General features: G+C 38.9%; 1 protein-coding gene across 2 annotated transcripts in view; it reads left to right on the forward strand.

Annotated features, from left to right (window-relative positions):
• Nucleotides 1-18,419, forward strand: part of PPM1L (protein phosphatase, Mg2+/Mn2+ dependent 1L) — a 107,586-nt gene that overhangs the window by 12,255 nt on the left and 76,912 nt on the right. The window contains exon 1 of one of the 2 annotated variants that reach the window (XM_074834336.1): nucleotides 11,127-11,197. The exons of the other annotated variant lie outside the window; for it this stretch is intronic. The gene's annotated coding sequence lies outside the window, so the exon portion shown is untranslated. Of the gene's footprint in view, nucleotides 1-11,126; nucleotides 11,198-18,419 lie in introns of those variants that run through there. 2 annotated transcript variants of the gene reach the window in all.

Below are 18,419 nucleotides of genomic sequence, written 5' to 3' on the forward strand. Positions count from 1 at the left end.
ATATCTTACTGAGGTGATAGATTATATGCTCTGGCTTTGAGATATAAATTTTGTTAGTAGTTTTATTTTTAAATAATGTGGTTTTCTATAAAAGCAACTTCTATCTAACTTAGCTACCTCCTTGTAAAGAACAGTGCTAGTCTGCTGTCTGGTAGTGTCGTATAGCAGCACAAGACAGTAGCTGCATACTGGTTTATGTTGCAGGTCCGCATGTGAGGACTAGAAAAATACTGAGTACATTAGAGTATCTCTTGGGATGTGTTGGGTATTGCACTCCATGTCTTTGAGTATCATGAGTTGGAGTTTGTATATTCTAAAGTGTTCATGTAAACTTTCAAGACTGGCAATTGAGATAGTTGCTTCTAATAAACTATAAACAACATTATGATGCCATAGCAGAAGAGCCAAAAGAAAGTGTATCCAGCTGCATATTGGAATTAAGTTGTTTCAAATGTAGGTTTTAAAAGCTTTTTTGGCATGCAGGTTGTGCGCCTCTTATTAAGGAAAAACCTGACTGTGAAGGAAGATGAAAATCATGTTGATGACTAATATGAAAGGCTGTAACCTCAAGCCTATTATAGTGAAGAGAGATATTTTTACTGGAATGTTTTGCTACTGAGTTTCCCAGCACTCCCAATTGATAGGAGAGCTAAATACAATTTCAGTGACAAACACAGTTTAATTGAGTTTTTTTATATACAAATTGAAAACTTAGCATTTTGTCTGTCACAGTGGCTTTAAGTTGACCTCACTGTGCTTCTTATTCAAAGTATTTCCAAAGTGTGTCATGAAAACATATTATACCTCTGTGAACAGGTGTTTTCAGATCATTTTACTGGCTTAAATTTCTGCTTATGTCCCTTGGCTGATGTGATACAAGTCAGTAACACAACTGAAAATAGAACTCTATAGTGCCCCTCTCCTCCTCTCCCAGGTGCAACGGCTCCTTTTTTCTCTCCGTCAGACACTGCCATCGTTAACTGTGTGCCTTCTGTTATTTCACATAACACCATCACCTACCTCCTGGGTTTTGCAGTCTTCAGTTTCTTTTCTCAATGTAGTTATCAAGAAAGTAATGACACCTAAGACTCAGCAGCATCAATGCTTATTTCACATCGGTACCGTGGGTCTTAGCAGTCATCTTTCATGCCAAAATAATGTTCCTGATGTGTCCCTGTGAGAAACCCCGATTTGAACCAGGGTCAAATGCCGTGCTACTGTTTGTCACATTTTAAATGAATTCTGTCAACATTTTGTTGTGAAACAGAATTGTTGGTTTAAAAAGTGATCTAAATAGCAAGGCAGGAATGTGAGAAGATGACCAGCATGTCTCTGTTGGACATGACAGGGGTGAGGAGCAGGGCTGGTGTCTCGTTAAGTGAACTTCCAGTCTTGGTGGCTGGGATTTGATAGCTGAAACTTGCTGTGGATGTCATGAACTCATCACACGTGTGACCTGTGAATCTGGCACTTCATCAGTCATTTCTGGAGCTGGAGGGGGTCTGCCTGGCACTTTCAGGAGACCCAAGCCCGTAACCAATTAACTGAATTAACCTCCAGAGCTTCCAGCCCTTCTCTGTAGTGCTGTACAGGGGGAGACACTGAACATAATCTGTGCTCACCTGCTTCTCTGGAAGGGGGACTTGGTGTTGTTCCCTTTCTTTGCCAACAAGAGTCCTTCCACGTAGGGAGCTAATGGCAAGACCTGAAAACTTGGCATAATTTGTCCTCGCTTGAGCAACATAAAAGGAGAGTCACTGCAAGCAATGTATTGCTTGCAATTTAACTGCTGCAGGTGTTGCAGCATGGGTTCCTGAGGCAGTACTCTTTCTTCTCTCTAATTTTTTGGTGTTGAGAGTTAAATAAATGCCCTGGAAGACTAAAATCTTCTGGAAGCTTTTGATCCAGGAGACCAACTTCTGAGAGGCTGGGGATGTGAACACAGCAGCAATGTGGAGGCTGGAAGTGAGTATGGGTAGTGTTTTCTGATTTAAATAAGGAAAGAAAAGTTAAATTAGGGAACACAGGGGGCTTTTTATTCTTTTCATGAAAATGCCCCAGAAGATCTAGTTAAGTGTTTTGGGGTTTGACTTTCAAAGTTACATTGTTAAAACATTTAAAACCACCTGATCTTTCTTGAATTAAGTGCTGTATCGCAAGAAGATTGCCCTTAGCAGTGAGGAGTGTTTCAAGGTGAATAAGTTGGGAACAATAAAAGGAAATTAAATGAATTAAAATGGAGCGGGGTGTCTATGTTTTACCATGCCTCTGTATGGCTATACAAGGAGAGGAAAACAAATGAACCAAATGCAGAAAATGTGTGTATACCCCAGCTGAACAGGGATCTTACTATTGCCTAAAGCTTATAGCTTAAATAACTCCACACCACAGGAAAGAACCCACAGGCATTATTTTTGTGCAGCAAGAATTAGTGAGATACTAAAAAAAAAAAAGAGATGAGTGCTCAAAAGGAACAAATATGTAAATATTTTGTAGGGAGAAGTAATTAGTGGTAGGAATGAGCTAACGCCCAGAGCCCTGAGCTGGCAGAGAATCTAGATTCCCCAATAAATGGTTTCAAAATGCATCACCAGTGCCTTCTCTACTTCAGTCATTAAGCTGTAATACGCAAGAACTTATTCAAATGTCAAAGTTCAAGAGCCTGTCATGAAACTGTCTTCATAGGAAGAAAATGAGTCAAAACACTCCAGGCAAGCTGGTTTTTACTAATGTATCTCTGCAGATGCCTGTATCCCAAGGACCACAGTTCCCACTGACATACTTTAGGAGTTTGTGCAAGCACCTCTTTGCATCTGGAGTTGGAAAGCTCTGGCCGGGGATTCACACGGGAATATGCGGGTGCACAGGTGCCAGGAAGGAGCTTTTGCAGTGGTGTGGCACTGGCAGCTCTCTGCAAGTGCTCTGCAGTTCCTCCTCTAACTCTCCAGCTGTGGTGCTTTAGGTTGATAAATTAGAGAAGGATCCGGGCAGCTTTAGGAGTTATCAGTGTTCCCTGCACTGCAGTGGGAGATACGAGGCCAACATTGCCTTGACCTATCCCTGTTGTGCACCCTTACTATTTCAAATGGGATAATTTTCAATGTTTGAGACCATTTGAACCATTTAGAATTAGTAAACATATTAATGATCGCTTATTTGCGTGGACTTGAAAAGAGCAGAGCTATTTTAAATTACAGCTGAATTTCAAAGGGACCAAAGTAAGGATGGACTTAACTGCCTGGTGCATACCTTGCATACCTATCAGGTACCTGGTGATACTTTCTTATCCCTGTCTTCCTCTTTCATTAGCAGAATTTATAGTGTTGTGGGACCCTATTCACAGCATAAAAAGAGCTTGACTTCTTAATTTATCAAAGAAAACTTAGAAACTAAAGATTTCATCAGTCCGAAATGAGATTTGAGGGGAAGTTTGAAAAATGAAAGTGAAGCAAGTCAAGTCTTTTCCTTTATATACAAAACCAAGATAAATTCATTTGTTTCTTGATTCATTCCGGTAAAGATATTCTTAATCTGTTTCAGCCTGAAAACAAAGGTTGGAACAAGGATCAAGAGGGACCCATATAACTGAACTGACTTGTGGAAGTGGGCTTTGTTGTGCACTGTGTGTGTGTAATAATCATGGACACGACTGCTCCTGCAGCTGGATAGCTCTTCCTTCAGGACCTTCTCATGAAAGCCAGCCCGGACAGAAGCAGTGACAACACGCAAATATCTGTGGGCATGGGCAGCTGTAAAGAGAAGCTTCTGAGTTTTCTTAGGTATTCATCAGTCTCTTTTGTTTCCAGTTGTGTTGTTTCCAAAGCTCTTGATAGAAGAGCTGTTTGTTGTTTGAGACAAAAATGAAAAAGGAAAGATGACTACTCCGTGAGCAAGATGCACAAGCTCTTAATATATTTCTGTGCATTTCATAAGATTGGGTATTCCCATGCTGGACTGAGAGGTGATAAAAGAGTACAATTGCTAAGTTTTGGCTATCAGTATGTCTCTTCTAATTGCAGTGCACTTTAATAATGTACATCAAGATTTGCAGAGAGCCAACTCGTGCTTTGCCATGTGAGTTCTTAATCAGAAAAAGAGCATCTTGTACAGAAGCCTGAGGCTATAATGGATTTAACACTCTGAAATTTTAAATGTTTCTTAAGAAGAGGAGAAATATTGCAATAGAATGCACAGTTGTATCAGGTTATGATAGTTTGGAGACTAATGGTCAGTGCTGTGAATGTGGCATGTGCCAGCTTGTTCAAACCCGCTTGAGTAGCATCACTTGTGTAGCTGCTGCAGCACTCTTTGAGACTGAATAAAGATGTGTAAAGTTAGCCTGTGTGGGTCTCCATCTTACAACAGCCAAATGCTAGCAATATGTAAAGAAGCTATATAAAATTAGCACTTCAGCACAGTAGTGTAGATTATCTTCAGTATAAATATATCTTCTGCTGTCTTCACCAGACCTACTTAATTCCTCTTCATTTTTCCAAGCAACAATGTTGAAATATCTAACTGCTTACATGAAATATTTGTTAGCTATTGTGGGAGTTAGTACTTAGTAGTTGTGCATGAAACCAGATCATTGTTCGTTAGGATGGAATTGAGATTTCTAGCAAGTAAGAGAAGATAAAAGTGCTGTTGCAGATTCTACTGTATGAGAGAATTTAGTACTAATTACTCATGCTATGGATATTGGGTTTTGTTATTATGTATACAGCTTTTTAAGTACAGGCTTTAAATCCTCATATCCTGTCTTGAAAAGTGAGTTCCAATCTGAATTTGACAATCTGGATTTAGATTGTTTTGTGACGCTAATAGGGAAGCTTGCAAGGCACTAGCCAGCACTATATCTGGATTTCATCAGAGTCAGTAATTCCTCTTTTTCTGGACAGGAAATTTGCATACATACTCATTTAATGAATCAAGCGTGGAGAGAAACATTCTGCGTGTTTGGTCATACTGCATAAGTAACTAGTTGGAGGCCAGGCTCCAAAATGTTGCTGTTCTTTTTAAGTTTAAGGCAGATAGTAACCATAAATGTTTCATACCTGAAAGTATATTTAATAGAGGTTTATTAACAGCTAAGAGGGGTTGTCTTTAAAATGAAACCTGTTCTTACATGTGTATATGCTTAAGATCAGTGATGGTTTTCTTTCATTGTACGTAGGTAGACAATTTGCTCGTGATTTGACTGTAGGAAGTGGTTAGCCTGTAATCCTTGCCATGTCAGTGCAGACTGAATTTAGCAAAGGGGGAGATGGGAGAGTTTGTTGAAGTAACTTTTTGCTCCCACTTCATAAAGGTTGCTTAAAACTGCCCTAAAAGTGAAATTCATACATTTTTAAAATTTGCCCATACAGTAAAAATTGTAGATTTATGTTGGCTGAATAATTCATTGGTCCCTGGTTGTAATCCTGATGTGACTGCTGCCTTTCCCACTGCAGATTAAAGTTCTCCAGACTTCTTTAGTTGCAAGGCATTTATCTAGGTGAAATAGAAGCAGAACTTTGAGATCAAAAAAGAAAAGATGTAGCGTGTGCAAGTATGTAAGGAAAGCAATGACGAAGATCAAAAAGAATATAAGAATTACAGTGTTGTGAGCTGTATCAAATTAATTTCTGTTTTTTGTTAGGATGTACAGGACTAATAGTCTGTCCTCTCGTGATTCTCCCAGATGGTGTTTTCAGTCCTTGTTTGGCTGACAGAATATGACTGGAATGACAACTATTCATAATGTCAGGGGAACGCCTTGGGTGGACAGTGGTCGCGCTCTGTGGGAACTGTTCAAAGACTGTTGAACTAATGTGTGCTAATGTAGGAAAACAGAGGCTGTGAAACATGTGTAAAGTATGAGAAAGAACCCAATTAACAAAGTTTTCCATCTTAAAGAAAAGGTGGAGATTTCTTTAGCAAAGCGATAAGAATACTTGAAGGAAACATGATTTTTCACCAACTGAAAAAGAGCAAGAGGTCTCATTGAAAATTTGCTATTTGAAGGCTACAGCTGCTCATCAACGAAATTTGTCAGAGCCAAATGTCAGGAATAGAGAAGCCAAGATAGACCATCTAAAAGATGAAGAAGAATCTGTGAACATTACTGGTGTTTAGATCTCTCTTAGTCAAAAGGGTCTTGAAGATTTGCTGTTTTAAATTGTTCCAAGTGAAAAATAGGAAATTTTTTTTTTTAGTACCTCTGTAAAGCTGTGTTAGCATGTCAGAGGTTGAGCATTTGCTGTGTATATTGTATCTGCCTTTGAAATGGAGTGGTGGTATACAAAAACTTGTTCCACTGTGGAAACCACAGTTTGCTTTCAAAATACTGAGTATCTCTTGTTAACATGATCCTTTAAAATAATTTTTGTATTTAATGCTGGAATTATTAGCCCAACCTTAAATTAATCCCATCTTAATATATGACTTTTCTTTAGAGAAAGATCTTCCTCAATCCTGTAATGCTTTATTCTGGTTTTGAGGTAATGACTGTCTCGTGGTAAATACTGATCACAGTGGTGTCCTCCAGAGTTCCGTGCATGTTCTCTTTTTCAGAAGTTAAGTTTGAAAAACTGACTTTCAATTTCTTACATACTGAGGGAAGGTGGAAAAGAAGGGAAACTTTTGCCGTATTATAAAGGCTGTTAATCTCTAATATATACAGCTTTTCAGTCTGAATTTGTTTCTTATTTACTGTGCCAAAAACATACTTTTTAAAAAAAAAATTCTGAACTACTTTGTAGAAATCGTGCAGCAGTGTACTTGTTAAAGACTCTTCTATGCTGAAGATGAGACTCTTGATTTATCAACTGAGCAGCTGTGTTGCATGAAAACATCTTATTCTAAGCTTGAGAGACATGGAAATACACTTTTCGGGAATGACCGTTACAGCTGTGATGCAAACTGAAGGACCCTTGCTAGCAGAGCAAGTCTGTCTGGGAAAAGAAATTGGAATAGTTTGAATTAATCTTATTTTTTTCATAGAAGCAAAACCAGAAATTGAAACAGAACTCATCTGTAATTTGACAGTATCTTGACTGGATACAAGCAGTTTTTTTCAGTGCTCAGCAGCTCAATAAATGAGAAAAAATAATGGTCTTGCTATTTCAATAGATGTCAAAATATTATGTGTAGCTACAACACAGAAAAAGGAACTGATAAGTGTAGGATAATTACTTAAAATGATCTCATTTGTCTTGTGACACAAACACCTATTTGTTTGCAAAATCTCTAAATCTTTTGGGTGACTGAGTAGGAAAAAGATATTTCAAAATAGAGGTCAAACGATGAAGTTCAAGATGTTATAAAAAGACTTTGGCACATGTAAAATCTCCAGTCAGCGGGCAGAGGTGGCAGGGAGTTGATAAATCTTTGCAGAAGTGGCCACTGCTATGAATTCCCCAGCTGTGAAGTTACTCTGGCCTCCCAGTACAGCACTGACTTTCAAACACCTATAAATGTCCTAATTTTTTCACGCATGCTTTTTCATTTGAGTATTTTTCTAGTTCAAGATTTTCTCTAGCTAAGTAAGATGTCTGTAGCAGGATGTCTCTCGGATGCGGTCTATTGCTAGCTGCTCTTGCTTGTCTGAGTTAATGTGATGTTATACTCCATCTGCTTTTTGCTTTCTCCTACATAAAAAACTTTGCACTGAAGTGTACAGCCCTCATCTTCTGTTTGTAATTGGAAGAAAATGTATCACCATATTCTAGGAACACTTCACTCCATACAGTGTCTTGAATATGTGATGACACATTCAACCAATGGTCACAAGTAACCCCTCCCTTGGACTGCCTTGCAAGGAAGGAAATTTTCTTTTTGTGATGCATTAAAATCCAGTTTGCACTCTTACAATTACATGAAATTAAATATATATTTCTTCCAAGGCAGAATTTTATATATATAAATAAATGTTTTCCAAGAAATGTTTTTTGCTTTGTCTTATCAGAAAGGCCATAGTTATTTTACTGCAAATGGCTCAAGTAAATGCAACCTATTTTTTTTTTCTGTGACAAAGCCTGTGTGCCTACAATAATTCTTCCCGTGCTGTTCAGTTAGAGATGCAGTGTCTGGAGAGAGGCAACATCCGAACTAAAGATGTTGATTAAGTATCTAAGCATTAGAAGAAATCTTATTTATCAGTCAGCTTTCTTAGGTCATACATCTTTTGATTTAGTCTGCTAGTCAGTGAGATGAGGAATATATGTTAGATACATGTATTTATGCACACACACATGCTCACAAGTGAAGTCCTAGACTTTAAACGCAGAAATAAAAATCCTCACTGGGCTGGTGGACGTAAAATGTTTTCATAAGACTTAACACAGCAAAAATTGGCAATAGGTCATTTAGATGTCATGCTAAATTCAGATGCCATTGTGGCAAGAATGAAATACAGGAAAGCCCAAAATGCAAACTGCTATTCCACTGAAGCCTGGAGGGCAGCAAAAATTTTCAAGAGGCACAGTGGGAAATTTGCTTTGATTTAGCAGTTCTTGGCCCTGTCAACAAGTTACGAGTACACAGAATCAAACTCTGTGAATGAAAACTTCATGAAAATGTTATTTTGACAGTTGCTCTTAAAATGTTCAACAGGTTCTGATCAGTCCTGTGGATTGGGGGATTTTTTTAAGAAAACCTGAGAAAACAGTTCAAGAGTTACTTATTTCCAGTTGATCAGAAAATCCACACTAGACCGTTTGCCTTTTAGAGATGCAGATGTGGTAGCAATCAGCATGGGAGAGCAGTGCCAGCATCATGAAGAGAGATCTAAGAGCCCCTTGCCTTTCAGGTGGTCCTGGTGGCCTCTGCGTTTGAGAAAGAGAAACACCTGCAGCAGGAATGCTTTTATACTAGTAGAAAGAAAAATGTCTTAATATTCCTGAACTTCTGTTTTAAAACATTTGTCTGAAATCTTTAGAAAATCTTTAATACGGTAAATACATGTAATTTTGTGGCTCTTTTAGTGGAGTATGTTGTGCCTTCTTTAAAAAGAAGAAAAAGCAATTACAGTAGAACATTTCAGTTACTGGACGCAGTGTAAAAAGCGCTGATCTGCAGTGAGTAATACCGTCTAAAGTTAGACCAGGTATCAGGAAATTTGCCACATGTAAAGCTTCCTGCTTTGGATTTAGAGTCACAGAGTAGGTTTCTTTCCACGCTCATCAAAAATAGCTCTAACCAGTCTTCCACAGACTGTAGCCTGTATTTTCTTAAGGCTCATCTATATGCAGAGGTTCTGGTAGATTGACATTTAATTTGTTTCCACTAAATTACTTTGCATCAACATATAGGTCTTAAAAATGCTCTAGTGTCAGGTGTCCTGTTTCACCCTGGATCCACCCTTTTAACTGGCATAGCTGCCTTCTGCCTACCCTACTTGTTTTCTTCTTGTTCTGGACGCTCGAAACACTGCAGTTAAAAGTTTTCTGTCTGGCTGTTAGATTAACTCTCTGTGGACTTTGCTTCCTCCATAGCTTCACTGTGCTAAAAAGAAAAAAGGGGGGGGGGGGGCATTCCTACTTCCAGAGTCCCCCCTGGGTACTGTCCTAATAAAAACCCAGCACCTTGTCAGCCGCCTGAGTTGAAATGAGGTTGTTTTATGCAGTGAGGTTAGCGATGCCTCTGGAAACCAAAAGATGTGTGTTTTTGTGGGGTTTGCTTTGGTTGTTTATAACCTACTATATCATAGCAAACAAACAAGCAAGCAAAATAAAACCTCACAGAGCTGCTCCACTGAGATGAGAGTACTTTTTCTAACCAGCTGTCTGTTCTATCCAGTGAAACTGGCTGAAGCCAACCAAGCAGTTCAAAGCTACCAGCCGGTGCTTGCGGAGCTCTGGCCCCAGGTGAGCGCGAGCGCTGGAAGGCAGCACGTTGCTGGGGCTCTACTGGCTGCAGCTTCTCCTGGGCACAGCACCCAGCTGTGGCTGTGCTTGTGCTCACAGCTGCTTTGCTCGAGAGTAAAAAATACATTAATTTATTCCAGTGGGGTGACTGAGGCTACAAAGGTGGTTTTTACTTCTCGCTGAGGTGCACATATCGCAGCTCATCTGCTAAACAGTTCAGTTGCTTAGCAGAAGTAACCAGGATGTGGGTTTGGGGTATCAAGCTGATCAAAAAGAAGCCTTTTCCCCTCGCTGCTGCCCCAACCTTGCCTTCCTCCTGCCCTGACACTTCACTGACTGTCAAGAGCTGCTTCAGGAAGCTCAGTTGGCAGTAGCTGTTTTTTTCCAGCTGATACCTATAGGTGTGAGCTAACCCCAGAGCCAGTGGGAAGGGAAGAGAGGGGATGTGGGACAGGCACCACCAGCACTTAGCTGGATTTCAATGCACAAACATTGTAGTTTCAGGAACTTGTTTTGCTGTGTAAACATGACATAAAGAACCTGTTTTCCTTTGCAAGGGCAGTGCCTCAAGTTAGTCTTCAAGTATTTCTGTGCCTCACTCTCTGCTGTTTTGTACACACACCCCCCCAGTATTTCTGTGCAGTTTTTACACCTGTGTCTTGTCAGAAATATTTTTCCTATTCCTTTTCAAACCATTCACAGCCTCTGAAGATTAGCTTAGCTCCTCTGGCCTTGGTGTCACAAGTATTCACTGTCGATCCTTTGCTGTATTCTTTTTTTTTCCTTTGGAGGTCTGGTTTTGGACCTTAAACTCCTTGTGGGTTTGAGTCAGTCTGGGAAGCTATGGGTAAAGTAATTGATTCTTTAGAAATGTTAGAGGTGTGGGAGACTAGCAGTGCTGCTTTTCTGTGTGTGTTTTTTTTTTAAACTACAGCAACAGAAGCCAGCCATAGTTCATGTCTTGCGAAAGAATATATTTCGTGGGAAGAAGGCAGGAGAGATAATTAAGGTGGTGTTTGAGTGTATGGGTTTGTGTGTGCATCCATTGTGCTGGGGTACAATGAATTACTTGTCTCTGATATGATAAACTGTTATTGCAGATTTGAAAGTGCTTCATAATACGTGAGGCATAGTAGAGACAGAACAAATCTCCCCAAAGGCTATATTAATATTCATTACAGAGTTAACAGCATTACAACGCTCCAAAACAGACATAATATATAGAGAAGAAACTTTGTGGGGGTTGAATCTGAGGACTCTCTGATCTAAAAGTAGCTGCTGCACTTTTGGAGCTGAAGAATCTTGGCAGCAGGAGTAACAGCACTTCTCTCCTTCCAGCCATTAAAAGGCAAGTAAAATATAGCATTGCAAAGCCTTTATATTTTGAACTCTATAAATTCAATTGGAAAAGATACACAGGTCTCCTGGCACCAACTCTAGGCAACCTGTCATGAAGCCCATATAAACTCAAGTGATGTGCCATAACCTGGCAGTTCTGGGGTCTCTTAAAAACAGCTTGAGAACGTCTTCTCTGTGAAATACCTCCCTCGATATGTGTGTGTCTCCGGTCTTAAACTAAACTTGAAACCACTGCTCTGGTTAAAAGAAAGCTGTTCTCTGTTTATGCATCTTTGAATTTGTGCAGCATTCTTAATGTTAATGAATGTTTAATTCCTAGCGATGGTCTTGTGAAGTAAGCAGTAGCCTTTCACAGACAGAAGGCGGCTAAAATGGAGCAACGTGTTCCGAGAAAAACTGTGTCACTAGTAGAGTAAAGGGACTGTCTCCCCACCCGCGGTTGGAATAGGAGTTGCTGGGGCTAAATGAGCTCCACACAGCAGAGAATGAGGGAGCGTGGATGGTGTTTCTTTTGTGCCAGGCCACGACATATCTGGTTCAGCTTTAAAGCAAGGTGATGGTGGTAAATTCCTAAATAATCAATAAATAAAATCTGTGCCACATTATTCCATCATTTTTACGTGATCTAGTTGCAAAATACAAAGTATCCCATACTGTAGATAGGTATTACTTCTTTTTTTGTTTACGTAAATGTGGTATTGCTATAAATTTAGTTAGCAGCTGAAGCTAGAGCTCAGGTGCTGCCTTCATTTGAGCCAATATTTAACATACCAGTAAATTGCAATCTCACTGAAATGACATATTATTACATTTGTTTAGTAAGCTTTTGTTCTCTTGGCCTCATTAATTGTGTTTCACAGATGCTCAGTATTATGGTTTATTTTCATTTTGTAATTGAAAATGTGCGTGATTCCAAATGGGCTTTCATGCATCTTGACCTGTTTGGCATCATCTCAGCCATATTTATTAATTTTTAATTCCTTTAATGTAAAAGCAGCATTACGTTTGATGTTTTTGTGTTGTCTCTTCAGTACAGCAAAATTAGAGAGAAAAGTCAGAGATTATCTAATAATAGCTGTAAGTTTTATAAATAAGGCCTTAAACACTGCATTTTCTTCTAGTAATAAAGGTGGGTTAATTAGTTTTACTCCTCTCTGGCAAAGGGAACTGAGTGGTAGGTGGCAATCAGCTCTGATCTGATGAGTTTCAGACCCAAGGGACTAAAGCTGTTCTGTGATTGGTTTGGGGTTTGTTTATTTTTAAAGTGAGTAATTGTCTATGCTGGGTCTTTGTAAGGTGTATTTTTGTCTATTGAAGTGTGGTGAATATGGTCTGTCTCTTCAGTGGAATCAGTCTGAGTTATGTGGATGAGCAACGATAGTTTAGTAACTGGTACTAAAGATTCCTGTTTGCTTCAGAACTATGACTAAAATCAGGCAGAGCAAAATAAAAAGGAAATAATTCAAATTTTTAAAATAATAAAGACAAAGCAGTTAAGATTATTCTGTGTGTAAATTACGTAGTACTTCCTTGAAGAAAATACAGGCTGTTCTTAATTTGTGCTTTACTAATGTCTTTAAATGGAAGTTAAAAAAAAAAAAGTTGAAAAACTGGCTGAAGAGGAACCATTTTTGCAAATTACTTTTAAACTACTATTTGCTGTAGTGTAAGATGAGTGTTCATCTTCCTGTGTGCCAGTGATGATGAAGGTTCAAATCGCAGAGGTCGTTAGGACAGCAGAAATGTCCCTCTTTTGTTGAGGGACATTGTTGAGCCTCAGACTGTTGTTAGAGACCGTTGCGGCATCCCAGAGCAACAGTGTTTGGTTCACGATTAAGATTTGTGTCTCTGTAAAAGTGCTTGCCTGTTTGGCAGTGTCAGTTCAGAAATTCAGCCAGGAAAAGAAATGCTTCACATCTAACAAGTTCACTTGAAAATCATCACGAGTTACATAAATAATATTGTTTAAAATTTTTCCTCTACATATCTGAAGTGTTGGTTGCTAATCCTGCCAGACGTGGCAAAAGTATATGGTGAAAAGCTTATAAACAGTTCAGCAGATGGGTTTCTTAACATGCTACTTTATTCCCAGTTCAGAGCACAGTGTTTGCTGGGTTTATCTGCCTCATCTGCACTCCAAAAAGTCTCTTTAGGCCAGTGCTTACAATTTTAAACCAGCAATGACATTGATGCATCAAGTTTTAGAGGCTAAAGTTTTTTCTCCAAAATACATTGCACTGTCTACATTGTAAATCCTTAACTCAGGGAGCATGCTAGGTCCAGCACAGGTCACTGCCAGTCCACAAGTAAATGTTAATGTAACATTCAAAGGGAAAAAAGTTGCTTATTATGTTTATGAAAATAAAGGTGAATGTCTCTTCTCACTTTGTTTTAAAAAAACTTGAGGACAGACCTGCCTGTGACAAAGCATACACAGGAGTATCGCTTTATCACCATTTAATTTGTAGAACTGTGGAAATAGCAGTGAACACAATAAAAGTGACTTTATACTTCCATCTGTTGAGTACCAGCCACAAAAGAGGTGTCTTTCTGTTAAATCTGTGTTGTATGACATAAGGCAGTCAAGCTGTTAGTGAGGGAGAAGTAGATAAACGACTTGATAAGAATCCCTGTACATGCTGAAAACGGCTTCATATGACAAATTTGAGGGGTGAAAATTTTAAATACTTCACAGTTACAAAGACTCAAGGAGAGATTTTAAATGAGAGTTGCTATTTTCCTAGAATTCATTCAACCTGATATGAAGCCAACATTTTGGAGAGGTTAAGATTAATAATGAACCTCTAATTTTATGACTGATTCCCTGCAAAATCAGTTACCCTTCAAAGTACGCTATTCTAGAAATAATAGAGTGGTTTTATTATTGTAGTTTTATAAATAAGGTTTTTTTTTCCCAGACCCTAAAGAAACTAATTATTTTTTTTCTCCATATAAACCTTCTGGGAATATGATTTTGCTTTTAATATGTTGCTTGTCAATAAGGATTGTAATATGTTGTAAAAATACAGTTTTATAAAGAATTTGGAAAGTGAGTGATTAAACCACGTTGCTAGAGCACCGATAATGAAGACTGTAAGCATAGGAACTGAATTATGTTTATGAAAACTGTTTTAATAGTTTCCAAAAAATCCTGAGGTCTACAAATGTATATGAAAATTTCAGTAGAGAAGAAACTGTTGCTAGTGCTGTGTTTAGATATATTTATCATCCATTTGCTGGTGTAGTATGGGTGGAGCATGCTGTCCTCTAGAAGAGGTAAAAGGCCCAATGCTTAAAATTTAAGTACTTGTTTGGTAGGACAGCCTGGTGGCTTTTCCAGGTCTCCCTGGGGCTGTAGCATTGCCATGCTGGGGAACAGCTTGAAACAAAGCCCTGACCTGACAGATACCAGTTCATTCTTCTGGTGGAGCAAAGACAGTCAAGCTTGAGTGTTGCCCTTTCGAGGTTATCTTGTCCAATCCCAGCACTGTCTAAAATAATTTTGTGATGTGTCTGTCTCATTAGAGAAGGTCCACATGTGCCAGACCGGTAAATGCCAGTAGTACTGGAACACCTGAAGAGTTGTCCAAAGGCACGAGCAGCCCTTGGAGACACTCGCTGAGCTTCTTTCACTGCTTTTATTTTGACACTGTACTATCACACCGGAGTCAATGATACTCCATAGTCTTGAACCTCTGTGTCTCACCAGACAGCTGGGTACTCCTCCTAAGGTTTCAAAGCACGCTTCCAGGGATCTAATTTCCTGCCTAGTAGTCCCTCCACAGTTGATATTTATGAAGGAGCCGCCTGTCTTCTGGTGTGTAGGGCTGTCCCCACAAACTCTCTGTACCTTAAATAGAGGGATACTGAAAATAGTTACTGTCTCCAACGTGAGAGGAAAACCAAATCAATTTTCATTTAGCTTTTCTTCATCATTGTGGTCCTTCCTGTAGCCTGGTTTTGGTACAGTAATTTTTATAGCAAAAACTTGCATTCAATTTCAGTATTCTCAGTCATGTTTTTATGCAAGTTTTGCAAATTATTACATCCTTCCCAACATCTTTCTTCCTAAAACTTCAGACTCTCTGATCTCCTTTGTAGCTGTCTCTGATCTCATGACCCAAATTGACTTAGAGTTTAGACCTCCTGGTGCTTTTGTGTCTCATTTTTTCCTGGGCCTGGGGTTATCTCCCTCCTCTCTTTCATACTTCCTTTCAGCACTTTTTTTTTCCCCTTAATCTTTCTCTCCCCATGTTCTGGTAGCGTCCCTGGAAGCTGTCCTCTCAGCCCTTCTCTTTCTGTTTCTACAGCTAAAGTTAAAACGTGCAAATTTCACCCTCTGTTCTGTCTGAGCTAAGATGTCAGTGTTCATGGCCAAGTCCTGATCATCTATCACTGTTACTATTATAATTTCCTTGACTGACAGTCTATATATCTGAGGGCTAAATTTTGCAAGAGCTTGACACGCGCTCATCAATTTCCTCAGACTAGGTGTGGTTTGTCTTTCTTTGTGGTGGTGTTTCCCAGCTGGTTAATGAGTACAACTGCTTCAAACTAGTGAGACACTTTCTCCAGTCCATTCCCAGTCATTCATATGGTCTCGACTCCACTGTTTTTCCAGACCTGTTGTTAATACTGAGTTCTCCTACTCTCTGGTTGAGCTCTGTCTTGGATCTATGCTCAGATCCAGCTCATGTCTTGTATGCAGTACTGTCCTGCTTTTCCTTTCCTGCTAGGAAAGAGTCCTGGATTCTCATTGCCTTGTTCTTATCTCTGCATAGTATTTCTACACAAATTGTGTGGGTTTGGGAGGACATTTTCTGGCTTTATTCAAGTGAATTGTGGTCTGTGATTTTATAGGCTGAGTGTGCAGCCTTACAGAGGAGCTCAACACAATTTAGAGAATGGCGTCTGATATAGAAATAGGTACTAACAGTAATATAATATTTTTTAAAAGCCACTGAAAAGCATATTCAAATATTTTGCTTTTTGTTTTGCCAGCTTTGTACATAACTGCTCACTCTCGTAACAACATCTGACTGTGCTTATCGAGTTCTGATTTATTCCTTTGCTGGAAGAGTCATTATTCATTGCCTGGCTAGATCTACTATACTAGTTTATCATTTATTAATACAAATGTGAAACACAACGAAAGAGAGGGTAAAAGTGTAGTTAAATTTGTTATATGTAACGCCAAATGAATACATTCCTTGTTTTGTAGCCATTTGTAAAGTTTTCTGCATATAGGTGATCTACTTGCACTGTGCATCCAGCTGTTTCATGTTCAACAGCTCTCACGTGGGAAGAGATGAGGAATTGTCTTACAGTGCTCTGACACTTTGTGGATTTCTAATGCGATCACCCCGATAGAGTCATCAGATCTAAGTGGCGCTCTGCTGATTTGATGAAGTTCTGGGCCCACAGTTAGTTGAACAACTGTATCTCTTTGCAGAAACCACAGGCACTTCCTCGGTAGACAGCAGTTGTGCTTGGGTGCAGTGAGTAAAAGGAAAGAAAGCAAAGAACAACAATGCATTATGTGTGCGAAACAAAAAATAGCAAAAACCCCAAATCCGCCTGCCTTGCATGGTGTCTTCATAGAAGGCAATTGTTCTCGCAGAGCTTTTGCTCTCTTTGCCTCCTTATTCTGTTGCTGGAATGTCAGCCCACTCAGAGGCAGGCTTGGCTGTTTTGACAAAAGAGCTTTTTATTTATTAGTATTCAGAAATCGGCTTTGGTTGTTACGTACCTTGTTTAAAAACTGGTTTTTGCCTAGGTATTTGCAGAAGATGGGAGTAAATTCATCTTAGCATCACTTTTTATTTGCAGAGTAACTCAGTCCAGTGGTATTAGTTACATCCCCATATAGTCTAATACCATCTGGTGTGAGCTTTGAGGGAGGGGTAAGCATATAGTGACATATTTGCAGTGTTTCAGAACTGGGAGAAAAATAAATATTTAAATATTCAGCCAGTGCCAGATAACTATAGTGAATTTCGCACACCTGAGCCAACCCTGCTACTCCTTTCATCAGATCTGTGTGTCTTCCTCTTGCAGATCTGTTACAGGGATCGGCATCTCTCAGAATAATATCTAGAATCTTCCAGTACTTTTGCTGATGTTTGATCATTATAATTCAGAAAGAGTCTAATACAAGCCCAATGAATTCACTAAATAGGGCCTTATCATTGCAAGACAGATGGGGACAAATTACATATCACTGAGTTGAGGACCATGTAAGTATCTAGCTAAATTTTTAATGATACAAAATATTAAAAACTAGCTCTCCCATAGGCAGTAATATCTGAGGAGTAGAAAACTACCAAGTGACATTTAATTGTAATGTGAGTGGCTTTGGGATGTGAAGAGCAAACACTTTTGGGCTTATGTGGTAAAATAAAGATCCATAATAAGTACAAGACTTTATTCCCAATCTGGGAATGAATCCTTTCATGGCTTTCCACTTGTACGTGTGTCCTTTTTATGTAGAGAATATAAAATCCTCTGCCTGTGATGTAGGCAATTCCCTAGGAACCACTAGAAATTTGACATGAATGATCACAGGACCATGTTGTTCTCCACAATTTTATCAATTTCAGCTTTCCTTTCTTAACGAGGTCTATCCTGCGAGCACTAAACACCTTGTGTTTAACTCTTGTCTCTCAAAGCTAAAAACCATGATGCAGTCATAGTTGGATGGCTTCTGAAGGGCATTGGCATGGATTAACGAGGTAGTCTCTGTCTTTGCTGTTTCCTGTTGATCAATGAAAATCTACATTTCCTCCTGACATGCTTGTTCCTGCTGAAATGTTAGGTTATTTTTATATTTACATATCAATTAGTTTCCTTTCATGTTATCAAACTGAAGGAATTAACTGGAAATAAATACTCCCAGATAACATTAATATTAAATAAATATAATTCAATATTATTATTATTATCAAAAGTTTTTTCTTTTTGTAATCTGACAAATGAATAGCATAAACACTACTGCCACCTTCACTTCTTTGGTTTTCTGTTAAACTCTCTGGCTCTTGAGAATATGGTGATACTTTGCCAAAAAAGGGCAATCTGGAAAAGTCCTTCTCATAAAAGGCAGTCCCTCAGCTCTGCAAACTTGAGAGTCTAACTTTCAGTTGGTAACAGGTCTGAAAATAAATGGCATCATATAAAAACACAATATTAGGATGAAAGTTTTCATGTGTTTAGTAAGTC

This window comes from Strix aluco, chromosome 9, assembly GCF_031877795.1.
Source record: "Strix aluco isolate bStrAlu1 chromosome 9, bStrAlu1.hap1, whole genome shotgun sequence".
In the NCBI taxonomy this organism is placed as follows: domain Eukaryota; kingdom Metazoa; phylum Chordata; class Aves; order Strigiformes; family Strigidae; genus Strix; species Strix aluco.